Consider the following 13,522-nt stretch of genomic DNA (forward strand, 5'->3'; position numbering starts at 1 on the left):
AATATGGTATAATATAATAAGTTGTTTCAAAATTTTCAGTGTAGTTATATGAGCACAAGTGATGCCGAATGTTGACACATACACAAGTAATACCTCATTGAGTTTACTACTCCAAACATAATTGATAAAATTCATGATAGGGTTGTTGGCATCTCGACTGAACAGGTGCATAATATTTTGCATCAATATGAACATGAAAAAGCTGGAGTTGTATTCCATTTTAATTAAAAATAACCCCAAAATAAACAATGAATGGCTTAGGGTAACAGGCCTGCTTTTTACCTTTTAACTCTTAGGTACTAGTAGTACTTATAAAAAAAAATTAGACTGTTACCAAGTGCCCTTCATAAAAAATAATGGCTGCCAAATCGGCAGGTTTTGAAAATGTAATATATTGGAAAAAAATGCTGGATCGGTCACACATATTCCAACAAGAAAACTCTTTGCTGGGGTTTAAGGTCTTTAAAGATAAGTTAACACTTTTTACTTGGTGGAAATGCTTCTGGAGATTGCAAAATTTAACCATTTCTAATATACCACAGCGAAACCCCAAGAGCTCTAAAGAATGTTACTAAAACATTGTGACCTGTCATTTGGAAATCTAACTGAAGAGCATGGATGACTCGAGAAATTTTTGAGGACTGGTTTTTTCATAATTTTTTTCAAGAAATAAAAAAATATTGCTTTGAAAATAATCATCTACCATTTTAGATTTTGCTGTTGAAAATGTACTACTGGGATATCCGCCTTGTGATAATGAAAATATAAAAATAATATTTCTTCCTTCGAATACAACATCTATTATTCAACCAGTGGATCAAGGTGTAATACATACATTTAAAACGTATTACCTACGAAATACATTTAGGCAAGCAGTTAGAGCTGTTGATAGACAGAACGGAAAATCATTAACCCAATTTTGGAAAGCGTACAACATTTATAAAGCTGTTCAAAATATTGGTGATGCCTGGAGTGAAGTTGCAATATTTACTATTAATAATGGAATAAGCTCATCTCCAATTGGTTGAGGAGAGTAGTACACCAACTGAAGAAGTTGGTGTAGTTATTCAAGATCTTGTTGAAATGACCAAAGAACTAAATCTAAATCTAGAGGAAGAGGATTTCATTAGTTTGATTAACAGTAATTTAGCGAAAATGAGCAATGATGTATTGATGGAACTTGAGGATGGGTGAAATGAAGATTCCTTTTCAGAAGAAAAGGAATTAATTGAACAACCCAAGCAATTTTAAACTGTGAAGATGGGTGAATATTTAAATGTGATCTGGGATGGATTAGCTGGTCTTGAAGCTCAAGACCCTGATTCTGAATGATCTGCGAAAGTTACAAAAGCAGTGAATAATGATATTGCATGCTACACTTTAATTTTTGAAGAAGAGAAAATGACTAAAAGACAATTAACACTGGACCAATATTTGAAATAGTTTGTCCATAAATATATTTGTATGTAGATTGTGTTATGTGCAATAAATAATATTTTCTTGAATTTATATGTATAGATCTATTTTACTTTCACCTATCCTTTGAAACTAAAACATATTTTTTGCCAAAAATGCTAAATTTTGTGCTTTCCTTACTTGCGCGATTTTTTGTCTTATGCGAAAACCTCTGGAACCAATTAATTATTTAATTCAACGACTTTATTAAGTTACAAAAATAGCAGAGTCAGTTACCAGTAAATTAAACTATTCATTTGATTTAAATATTTCTTAAAAGAAAACTAAACTGGTTTCTTAGAAGAAACCAGTTTAGTACCACAAAATTATGCTGATTTAGGTAGGGAATATGAAGAATTAATCATTAAAATCAAGTATAAAATGGAAACAGTTACATCAACCCTTTAAAAAATTAATATTTTAAGTTTATTACCAAGCAGCTGGAGCATTCAAAAAATTAAAAATGAGTTTAGTGTGTTAGTCAATATTTATCCTATCAATCCAAACAATTAGTTAAAACAAGTGGAATTTTGCCACAAATCGGCAAAAAGAAGAAATCCATTCACATAATTGTTGAAAATGTTATTAAATGTGTCCAAGATTTTTACCAGAATGATGAGGACAGCCGAATGATGCCAGGCAGGAAGGATTGTGTCTCTGTAAGACAAACTGACTGGAAGAAAATTAATATTCAAAAAGGTTATCTTATGTAACTTAAAAGAATTGCACACAGCATTTAAAAGAAAAACATAATTCAAAAATTGGTTTTTCAAAATTTGCTGATTTAAGACCTAAATTTTGTGTTATGGCTGGTGGGTCAGGTACTCACTCTGTGTGTGTGTGTGTGTTTTTTTTTTTTATATAGCGAAGGAAATTCCTTTATGAATCTCTGGCTTAGATGTTTTGCCTGGTTGGACTCAAACATTAACTTAAAGGTGACTTGTTAATGCTAATACCGACTAAAACCTCCGCTATCCTCTGAGCTCTGATCCCCCACGGTATCCGCCGTTAGGCATTACTTCGCGGGGGGGGGGGGAGGATTTAGCTACTGCTCTTCCTTCTGGTAGCTAAGATGTTATTACTTCTTTCTTCTAGATGTTGTGGTCCTTTGCTCTTTTTCTTTCGATGGAACGCAGGTCTGTAAGGACGTCTGTTGCAAACGTGCTTATTGCGTTCCATGCGGGTTTTGACGACAACATTGCTTCTATTAGTGTCTCAGGTTGGATACTTTGATGTAAGATGTTTTCGAGTTGATCACGCTGTGGATAAAATCGTGGGCACACAAAGAAAACATGCTCTGCATCTTCATTGACTCCTGGGCAGGACGGGCACTCTGGAGAATTATCGTGCTTGAAGCGGTGTAAGTATTCTCGAAAGCAGCCATGTCCTGATAACATCTGCGTTAGATAGTAGTTGACCTCACCGTGATTACGATTCAGCCAAAAGTCAATCCGTGGTATGAGACGGTGTGTCCACCTGCCTTTCACGGCAACATCCCACTGTAGCTGCCAACGTGCGATGCTTTTCTGTCGCTCTTCTGTCTTGAGTTCTTCAGCACTCAGTAAGGTTGACGTCTTCCGATGGTAAAGGTTGCGTCGTTCTTCAGCTAGAACTCTAAGAGGCAGAGTTCCGGAAATGACACAAACTGCTTCCTCAGACACTGTGCGGAAAGCGCTTGCGACTCGTAATGCACTCATACGATATATCGGTCCCGCCTTTCTCCACGAATCTTGCGTCTCTAGTGCGTCAGCCCAAATAGATATTCCGTAAGTGAGCACCGATGTTACTACTGATGACAATAGTAGCCTTCTGCTCTGCTTTGGGCCTCCGACGTTCGGCATCAATCGTGCGAGACTAGCTCTCACTACTGACGCTTTCGTACAGACGTGTTCTACTTGCTGCTTGAAGTTGAGTCGGGCATCAAGCATCACTCCAGATATCGTATATGAGGTTGTGATGTAATTTCTTGGTCACCGACTTTTAGCTTAATTGTTTCAACTTTTTTTCGGCTGGTAATAAGCACTGCTTCGGTCTTCTGCTTGGCCAGTTGAAGGTTAACTGTATCCATCCACTGGTTGATCTTCTCAAAAGTAATGTCAAACAGCTGTTGAATCTTGTCGAGGTGCTTGGCGACGATCACTGCGGCAACATCATCCGCATACGCTACCAGTTTGACACATCTTGGAAACTTCAATCTCAGGAGCCCGTCATACATGATATTCCACAAAAGTGGACCGAGAACAGAGCCCTGTGGCACACCACCGGTTATATCATACTCTTTCGGACCATTCTTTGTATCGTACTTCAGCACTCTATCTGTAAAATAGCTAATCACTAGTCTGCGAAGATATACTGGCACGTTTTTCTCGTCGAGAGCTTGGATGATGCAGTCCCAATTAGCGGAATTGAAAGCATTTCTGATGTCTAAGGCAGCAACCACGCAGTACTTCTTCGTTCCACCCTTCCATCTAGTTCCTGCGATCGCCTCCTTGGCCGTATTGACAACCAGGTTGATCGCATCCAGGGTTGATCGTCCTTTCCGGAATCCATACTGGTTATCTGCCAGGAGTGGGTCAACCACTGCATCTATTCGCTGATGGATGATACGCTCAAATATCTTACCCGCCGTATCTAGCATGCAGAGTGGTCTGTAAGATGACGGTTCTTCTGGCGGTTTCTTCCCTTTAGGTAACAGTACTAACCGTTGCTGTTTCCACTTACGAGGAAAAGTCCCCTCCTTGAGGCATGCGTTGTACGCGTCTAGAAATAATGCTAGTGGTGCCTTTATGATGGTTTTCAAGGCTATATTCGGGATTCCGTCCAATCCCGGCGCTTTATTATTTCCTACACGATTACAGGCCTTCAGCAACTCTTCTTCAGTGACAGGTGGAATGTCGTCTAGTTCGCCTGGCGTTAACTGATAATCGAGACTGTGTTGCTGTGGAAACAGCGCAGTGACGATTTTCTGAAGGAGCTGAGGACACGTAGGTGACGGCATTTGTTGTTTCTTCAGGTGGGTCATGACCACTTTATAAGGCCTGCCCCACACGTCTTTGTCCACCTCGTATATGAGCTCTTTCCAGCATCTTCCTTTGCTCTCTTTTATGGCCTTATTGAGCTCACGACGAGCTTTTTTATACTCTGCAATCAGCACTGCAGAGTTGGGTCGTTGATAGCCACGCTGAGATAATCTTCTTTTCCTATGACACTCTTTACGAAGGTTGCTGATGTGATCGTTCCACCAGTGTACCGCAGGTCTTGAATTGATAACACGTTTGCGAGGCATACTGGCATCACAAGCTTGTGTTACTCGCATCATCAGGGCCTTAGTATGTTCTTCTGCACATCCAGTCTCTATCGGATCACTATCGAGAGCTGTTATCAATACTTCCGGGTCTAGGGATTTCACCTTCCAACCAACGATGTTAGATGGCTTGTTAGGCCCTCTGAGTTTCTGGTCGTTAGACGTTTCCCAGAGTATAGCATGATGGTCACTGGCAGTGTAGATGTCTAGTACCTTCCAGTTGGAGTTACCTTTAGCAAGGCTGGCACTGACAAAAGTGAGGTCCACAATCGAGCTTGCGTCACCTTTGGTGTAGGTCGGCCTGTCACCACTGTTGAGCAAGACTACATCAAGTGTAGAAAAAGCTTCTAGTAGTTCTCTTCCTCGTGCATTAGTCTGCCTACTACCCCAGTCGACTGCCCAGGCGTTGAAGTCCCCGGCTATCGCCACTGGATGATGTTGCTTCGCGTCTTCGGTCAGGCGATCCAAGAAGTCAGTAAATTCAGCAATGGAGAGGCTAGGTGGTGCGTAGCAGCTGTAGAAGCGGATGCCATCTATTGATGCTGCTACGAAGCCGGCGCTGCCATTGCTGTCTACATTCTGGAAGGAGAGTTTACCACAGGACCAAATGACAGCTTTAGCGGTGATGTCTGTCTCCCATGGTTGCCCGGTGAGATGTTTATATGGCTCCGATAGAAACACAAGATCAACCTTCAATTCTCGTACTGTCTACATGAGCAAATCATGCGCAGCTTCACAGTGATTAATGTTAAGCTGCAGTATCTTCATGTTCGTTTATTTGTCAGCTTCTGGAGTGCTTCCTGGAAGACCGGGCACCGACTAGCGCCAGACCGGTGAGCAGTATCCTGAGAACCAGGTTTTTCCGCACATAAAACACATTTCACCTTATTTGGGCATTGAGCAGCTTGATGACCTGTTTGCCCACATTTGATGCAAAGCCCAGATCGGTTGACCTCGCTTTTACATTGAACAGTAGTGTGTCCAAAGTGCCAGCACTTATAGCATCGTAGTGGAGTCTTCACTGTTCTGATACGGCAATTCACCCAGCCAATTCGTATCTTGCCTCTCACTCCGAGTATCTTCTGCACTGTTGCTGCTGGTAATCGTACCAAAGCAGTCTGTGTGCCTCTGTAGGCCGGAAGAATTTTAATGACCTCTCCAGGTATTTCGTAGTCATCGCCAGCTGCCTCTTGTAAGGCCTTCTGGACATCGTTCTTGGTTGTTTCGTCGTCAGTGTCCCGGATTTCGAGCTGTTCCTCTGGACCTTTACAGATGACGTCGGCTTCTTCTTTCAGGATGCTCCTTATTGTCTTCATTAGAGCTTGTCCTTTGTCTGTGCTCTTCCTGGAGAGCGTAATGAGCTTGTTTCCATCATTCGTCTTTTGGACCTTGTCAACTACGTCCCAGGCCTGCTCTTGTGGAACATCATTTTTAATCCGACGCAGTATCTCAGCATATTTCGCCTTCTCAACAGGTCGGATAATCAAGGCGTCCGGCCTGGTGAATTTTCGCGGTTTTTTCCGCTTAGGCTCCGGCCGAGATTTGTGCGCCGGTTCTTTTGGTAACCGTTCTTTGGCTTGCTTCCTCTTTTCCTTTTTAGACAAGACTGCCTGCCAAGCATTTTCTCGTTTCTTTTCGGTGTTCTGGACTGTCGTTTTCTGCAGCGGGCTGGGTTTTAAGTCCTTCCTTTTCTTGACTTTATTATCAGTGTCTGGAGAAGTTCTTTCTTTCCTCTTCCCAGACGCAGTAAGACTCTTTCCGTTGTCTTCCGAAACTAATCCTCCATTAGCTTCGGCTCCGGTTATCTTTGTCAACTGGGTCACGTCACTGCTTTGGCATTTTTGCTCTGGCATGGCACGCGGAGATGTTTGGGTAGTTGAAACCATCATCTGCGGTGCTTTGCTGGCTAACTTATATGCCGTAGCAATGGACTTAACCAGTTTTCTGATTTCATGATGCACGTTCTTCTTGTCTTCAATGAAATCAACAAGCTTCTCGATTTTGCCACCGAGCCGCTCCATCGGCGACTGTTGGCCAGTGACGGTCGGTAGTGAATTGATTCTCCCTCTTGGAATAACGGCGGGTGCGATGGGTTTTTCACCCACTGGATGAGCGTCACCCGACTCTCCTTCCACTTCCATTGACACGGTTGTTGTACTCCCTGTAACATTTCCTGACAGCAAAGCCATGGGGTCTACTTTGCTGTGCAAACCAGCATCATCTAATTTTTGTCTGTTTTCGAAATTCTGCATACTTTAGTTTTAGTTTTACCAGCGCATCGTACGGAGAGGAGCGGGTTGTCATAACTAGGAACGGGTGTACCCTCGGAGATAATACTCCTACCCCAGTTCCCTGAGGCCCAGTCGACACTTAGCCAGTCCCGGAATTCATGGACGGACTGGACTCACTCGGTGCGGTGAAGATTCCGATCTCTAACACTCACTGCGTACTTCCTGATCAAGGCCCGAAGTGGCTGGCTCCAGATCTACTGCTATAACTTACACGTCGGCAGAGCAAGCTCACATCAGTCATAAACTTGCATCGACAACAGACATCGACACAGTCACGAACACTCCCAGTGTGTTATAACAGCGAACAATCTTCTTCTTAGCAGGTCATATGTTATGACCAACCCATTGTTGGGGAGTTTTGTACACGGGAGCTATTTTATTTCACCCCAACCCTATGCCCCCTAAGGGGCAGGGAGGGCTTCTCCAATCCACACGTGGAGACGCGCCTGTTAGCAGTTTCTCCTCTGCTACAGGAATTGCACACAGCCTTTAAAGAAAAACATAATTCAAAAATTGGTTTTTCAAAATTTGCTGATTTAAGACCTAAATTTTGTGTTGTGGCTGGTGGGTCAGGTTCTCACTGTGTGTGTGTGTGTGTGTGTGTGTGTGTGTGTGTGTGTGTGTGTGTGTGTGTGTGTGTGTGTGTGTGTGTGTGTGTGTGTGTGTGTGTGTGTGTGTGTGTGTGTGTGTGTGTGTGTGTGTGTGTGTGTGTGTGTGTGTGTGTGTGTGTGTGTGTGTGTGTGTGTGTGTGTGTGTGTGTGTGTGTGTGTGTGTGTGTGTGTGTGTGTGTGTGTGTGTGTGTGTGTGTGTGTGTGTGTGTGTGTGTGTGTGTGTGTGTGTGTGTGTGTGTGTGATCCACCAAAATTTAAAATTCATTTTTTCTGCTCTAAACATGAAATTTTATTATAAAATTCTACTTTCAACTGTGTTATGTGATATAGAAAATGAATTGTGCATGCTGCCACAGTGTGAAAAATGTCCAGGCACTACTGAAGAGCTCAGATTACTGTAAGAGAGCTGGGATGATTTTGATTCTGAAATTATCTTGAAACAGTGTGTTTCTGTTGACTGTTGTGAACTAACTACTCAAATTTTTCTATTTCAAGAGTACTTATATAAACTTACTGAAAATTTAAATAATCTCAAAATGCATCGTTTTGTTGCAAAGAAACAAGCTAATTTCCTCAACATTAAAAAGTAAAACTTGGAGGAGGGTGAATATATTATAATGGGAGTCTTCTCAAGATTTTCATTTTGTGGTACAGGATGAAATTCAGTCATATCACTGGTCAAAAAATTGTGCCACAGTACATCCGCTTCTCATATATTTTAAAAAAGAAGGAAAATTATAAAGCCAAAGCTACTGTGTAATTAGTGAGTACTTGAAGCACAATATCGTTCTCCTGCTTCCAAAAGCAAGTTATAAATAATGTAAAAACACTGTCACCACAAGTTAAACAATTTTTTTATTTTTATTTTTCTGATAGCTTCTCAGCCCAGAATAGAAACAAAAAAATGTCATAAATTTGTGCTACCATCAAGAAGATTTTGAAATTGCAGCTGAATGACATTTGTTTTGTCTCATACAATGGAAAAGGACCATGTGAAGGTATTGGTAGAACTGTAAAAAGGACTGTAACTAAAGCCGTCAAAGGACAGTCAACAATCATTCTAGAAATCATTGAGGGATAATCAAACATGGGTTCAACTGGAAAATATTTTAAAGATTCTCACACCTTCAGAGATTTTTCTATCAGCTGCTGGAAGAGGACACAACATTACACCAAAGCTGAATGAGTTATCAGTTCTATTCAATAAAAAAATGGCAGGAGCACTGTGTTATGTTAGTTAAGTTTATATCAAAAAGTGCAAGATTTATTCATAACTTCCATTAGCAGGAGTAAAACAAGGTAAAAGTGAATTGAACTTGTTAATATATTTGAATTATTTATCATTTTGTAATTATTATTTATCATTCTGTAGTTGACTAATTATTAATTATCAATTTATTCATTCTAATGAGTTTAGTTGTAATTTTTATATTCTGAACAAAATACATAACATCAGTATTTTTGGATACGTTGTTTATGATTAAGAAGGAAGGGTATTTTTAGTGGTTTTGTTGGCTTCATTACTCTCAACCCCTTTCAATAACAAAATAAATTTTATATGATTTTGAAGTACATAAAAAGTATTTACTGCTGTAAACATTTCAGATTTTTACCACCTGTCCCGCATGTGGTCTTTTGGCCCCAAAAATGAGACATTTTCAAAATTGTACGATTGGTGGCTATGTTTTTTAATGAAGGACACTCGGTAACAGTCCAATTTATTTTTATAAGTACTACTAATACCTAATAGTTGAAAGGTAAAAAACAGGCCTGTTATCTTTAGCCCGTCATTATTTATTTTGGGCCCAAAATTTGAAAAACAATTTGTAAATGTAACTTCAGTAAACATTACAAGATTTGGTTATGGAACAAAATGAATTTTGAGTACAGTAAGATGAAGTTCCATCTTTACTCTTTCCAAAAAGCTGCTTTTGATCCTCTCTATGATGCAGAATAAGAATGCTACAGCTCATGGAAAAAGTGTCGAAAATGGCTGTTTTTACCTGTTGGTGAGTTAGAATTTCTCAAGGAAACATTTTTTAAAAATATAAAAAATTTTTTTTTGCCTACCTCAGGGGGGGTAGTTACCATATACCACATACCATCAAAATCAAAAATAGTGATGCACTGATCATTTGTTGAATTAAAATGGAATACCCCAGCTATCAACAAGATGGGTGCTGCAATTACTCCCAGTTGACCAAAAGGAAATCGTGAGATATTCCATGAGCAGTTTCAAGCTCTTTCAGCAAAATCCACAGGATTTTAAGCATCATTTCATCTTTGTAAACGAAGGATGATCACCACTACACGCCTGAGATCAAGAAACAATCCAAACAATGGGTTGTTTGGATTGGCAGGGAGTCTGCACTAAGAAGGCGAAGGCTGTTCCTTTGGCCGAGAAGATTATGGCAACTGCCTTTTAGCATTTGCTAGGGGTAATCTTTATCTACTATTTAGAAAAAGGTTCAGTGATTACAGGCAAATACTATGCATTATTATTGAACTGTTTGAAAATTGGGATACTAAAGTGGCCCACAAAAAAGTCATTTTCCATCATGATAATGTATCTGCTTAATTCTCTGCAGTTGTGGCTATAAAATTGATAGAGTTTAATGTAAATTAGTTCTGCATGCCCCCTATTCTCCAGATTTGGCTCCTTTAGACTTCTGTTTGTTCCGCAACATGAAAAAATGGCTGACAGGAAGGAGATTTTATTCAAATAAGAAAGTGATTGTAGGAACAAATGCTAGTTTTGCAAAGTTGGAGCTGCCCTATTATATGGAAAGGATCAACAAATTGTAGCAGCATTGGATAAAATGTTTAATCTTAAAAGGAATCTACATTGAGAAATAAAAAAGGTTTATCTCAAAAAATTAAGTGGTTTTTATTTTTGTGTGGACTTTTCAGACCACGGCCATATATTGTGAGATAGTGAGGGGAAAATTGTGAAAGAAAATTCTTTCAGAAATTGGTGAATGTATGGCTGTGAAGAAGAATTCCTCATTCATGTCAGTATTGGCACAGATCTATTGAGTATGAATAATCATATTGGACAAAAGGTTAATTATATGATGTTCAGCATGTGTACTGTTATTTTCTGTAATATTAGCCATTTTCTTCTTTGTTAAAATTTCCAGCTACTACAGTAAAGTGTCATTTAGTGTAACTAATTAGGATCTTGGACGGTTCAATTTGATTGGATTCTTTTTTTTTTTTTAATAAAAACTAGAGATATAATAATAGTACATTAGAATTAATTTTGATAAAGCATGGTACGAGTTGTATTTGGGTATTTTTTATTGTTAACCAATGAAGATACAAATTTGAGGATTTAATTTGAAAATTGTTTATTGCTAATTACAAAAAGTTTTATTTTTTGATAAATTAAAAATTATTTAAAGTAATAGCTAATTTTCTCAATGAAATGAATCTGTATATGGTTTGTGTACTGAATCATTTCATTGATGCTTTATATGTACCGTCTAGTATAGGGTCATGTTGAAGTAATTTAGTAATTCAACCAAACATAAAATAACATAGCATCTCAAGACTATTGAACAGTATTGAATAAAGGTCTTGTATCTTTTTTATGTTCTTTTTCATTCATAAAAGAAATAGAATTGCTATTTCATTTTCAGAATTCATTATAATTCAACATTTGAGGTGTGAATCTTAAAAATAAGTACTTGTATTTTTATGATAAAAATTGGCTGCTAAAACTAGACCATTATCTTTCAGATTTGTAATAATTTTATTGTTCATTAATGTAATAATGACGACTGATTGTTTTAATTTGTTGAGTCATACATATGAAAAAAATTTAACTGAAAAGTTGTAATATTATTAAACTACTGTAGGAATGTTTTACCATAGGTGTTGAAATGATAAAAATATATGGTAAAAAACCATTAATTATATTTTACTTCAGAACATTTTACAATACCTCAGTGATAAATCATTGGAACTTTAGTCATCAGGTTGCCAGTTAAATCTAGCCCTGACCGGTTATCATTTTTAACTTGTGTAAAATCATTGCCGGTAAGACGGACATTTGTTCCATATGTATTCCCAGAAAACCATACATACATTCTTCAATAATAGAGAAATTCAATCTGGTGTATTGCTAATTGCACAACTCCCATATTTTCTTGGCTGTGTTGCCTCATCACGTTTATATTTAAATTCAGTTTTGATAAAATAATGCAAGTTTTTAAAATTCTGTTAATTTGTATTGGTTCTATAATTTTTTTTATTTATTAATTTTATTTGTTTGTTAATATAGCTGCAGCCTGCTGCTGCAGCTGCCATCACCATCGAGAAGTAAGAAGAATTGAAAGAGCACCTCCATACCATCAAGTATCACCACTACCTACTAAGCCAGAACTGAAAATCAGTCGCTGCATTGTTACATTATTGTAACAAAAAAAAATGTTATCTATTAAATAAATATTGTATGATAAAAAGTACAACTAAAATTGAAAATAAATAACTCCTGGAAGAGGTGAAAAACTGAAACTTTATCATTATAATTTATTATATTTATCTAGTGATAATAATAATTATTATTGACTTACTATGAAAATGTTATTATTATTTATAATATTTATAACATTATTGTAAATAAATTTTGTTACCTGATTATCTAGATGATGAATTAATTTATATTATTATTAATTTTGTTGTAGGAAATTCTGTTCTATTAATTTATTATTTAAATAATATCATTGTTCTGAATATTATTATTTTTTTTTTTATTTAAATAATATATTATACTTATTTTTAATTTTTCTTTTTATTACTATAAACAAAGAAGTTACATGTTCGATATTTTCTATTATCATTATTTTTTTTCTATTAAATATATAGTTTTTAATAAATAAATGAAGTTGTAATATTTTTTTATAATTTTAATTGGAAAATTATATTTTTTATCAGAGTTAATGTGTAGTATAGAAATTTATTATTGAAAAAGTTTTATTTTTTCAGTTTACATAAGTTGTCAACTTTTCAAATTTTTAAAATATACTAACGATTGTGTGTATTTTATGTAAAAAAAAAGCCTTACCAAAACAGAAAATTTAGAATTAAAAACTAATTCTTTTATAAAATTTGTCATATATCTTTTTGACTTTAATTTTTTTATAACACATATTGTTCCTAAATGGGCAGGACTTGTTGAGTGGAAATTTTTCTTTACGATAATGTTAATTACATCCACTTTTAATTTAAAATAAAAAAAAACAACTATATATTGTTTTTTTTTACAAACCAATATAATTAGCTAATTGTATAATATTAGCTGTATGATATAGAAATATAAATAATGAAAAAAAGTGTTTTCTATGTATTATAAAGATAAAAATTCAGTTTTATATTATTAGATTGTTTAATCAGAAGATAGAATTCATCTACATGTTTTATGAGTAGATTATGGCATAGAAATCTGCAACACTTAGGAAGGAGCCTTTACCTGTTCCTGCATCAAATCACAACTTCATTTATAAATTAAAATTTACATTACCATGTGTTATTTATTGCACTGGAAATATCTTACAGTTTACTGAAATTTTGGATTTCTTTTTGTGAGATTTATTAAAAACTATTCTGAAAAGATAATGATTTTTTTTCTTTTGTAGGTTTTGTTTTTATTTTTAGGAAAATTAGGCATTTAAAAATAGAAAAATAAATTTCTAGACTCCTTCAAGATTGCATTGTTTAAGAGAAAATTTTTGAGGATTGGTCAGATATTAGTACTTTTAATATTGGTGTATTGTGCTTTAAATTATTACTAGCTGTACGTACGTGTGTGCGTTCATATATATATAAACAAGCATTTTAGGAACTGAGAATTTTCATGA

At 36.6% G+C, this 13,522-nt stretch overlaps 1 protein-coding gene across 2 annotated transcripts in view; it reads left to right on the top strand.

Annotated features, from left to right (window-relative positions):
- Positions 1-12,275, top strand: part of LOC142329210 (transcription initiation factor TFIID subunit 4-like) — a 101,419-nt gene extending 89,144 nt beyond the window's left edge. The window contains exon 13 of one of the 2 annotated variants that reach the window (XM_075373612.1): positions 11,947-12,275. The gene's annotated coding sequence lies outside the window, so the exon portion shown is untranslated. The remainder of the gene's footprint in view (positions 1-11,946) is intronic. The other variant, XM_075373610.1, reaches the window with a different exon arrangement.
- The last annotated feature ends 1,247 nt before the right edge of the window (positions 12,276-13,522 follow it).

The sequence above is a fragment of the Lycorma delicatula genome, chromosome 8 (genome assembly GCF_047948215.1).
Source record: "Lycorma delicatula isolate Av1 chromosome 8, ASM4794821v1, whole genome shotgun sequence".
NCBI lineage: Eukaryota > Metazoa > Arthropoda > Insecta > Hemiptera > Fulgoridae > Lycorma > Lycorma delicatula.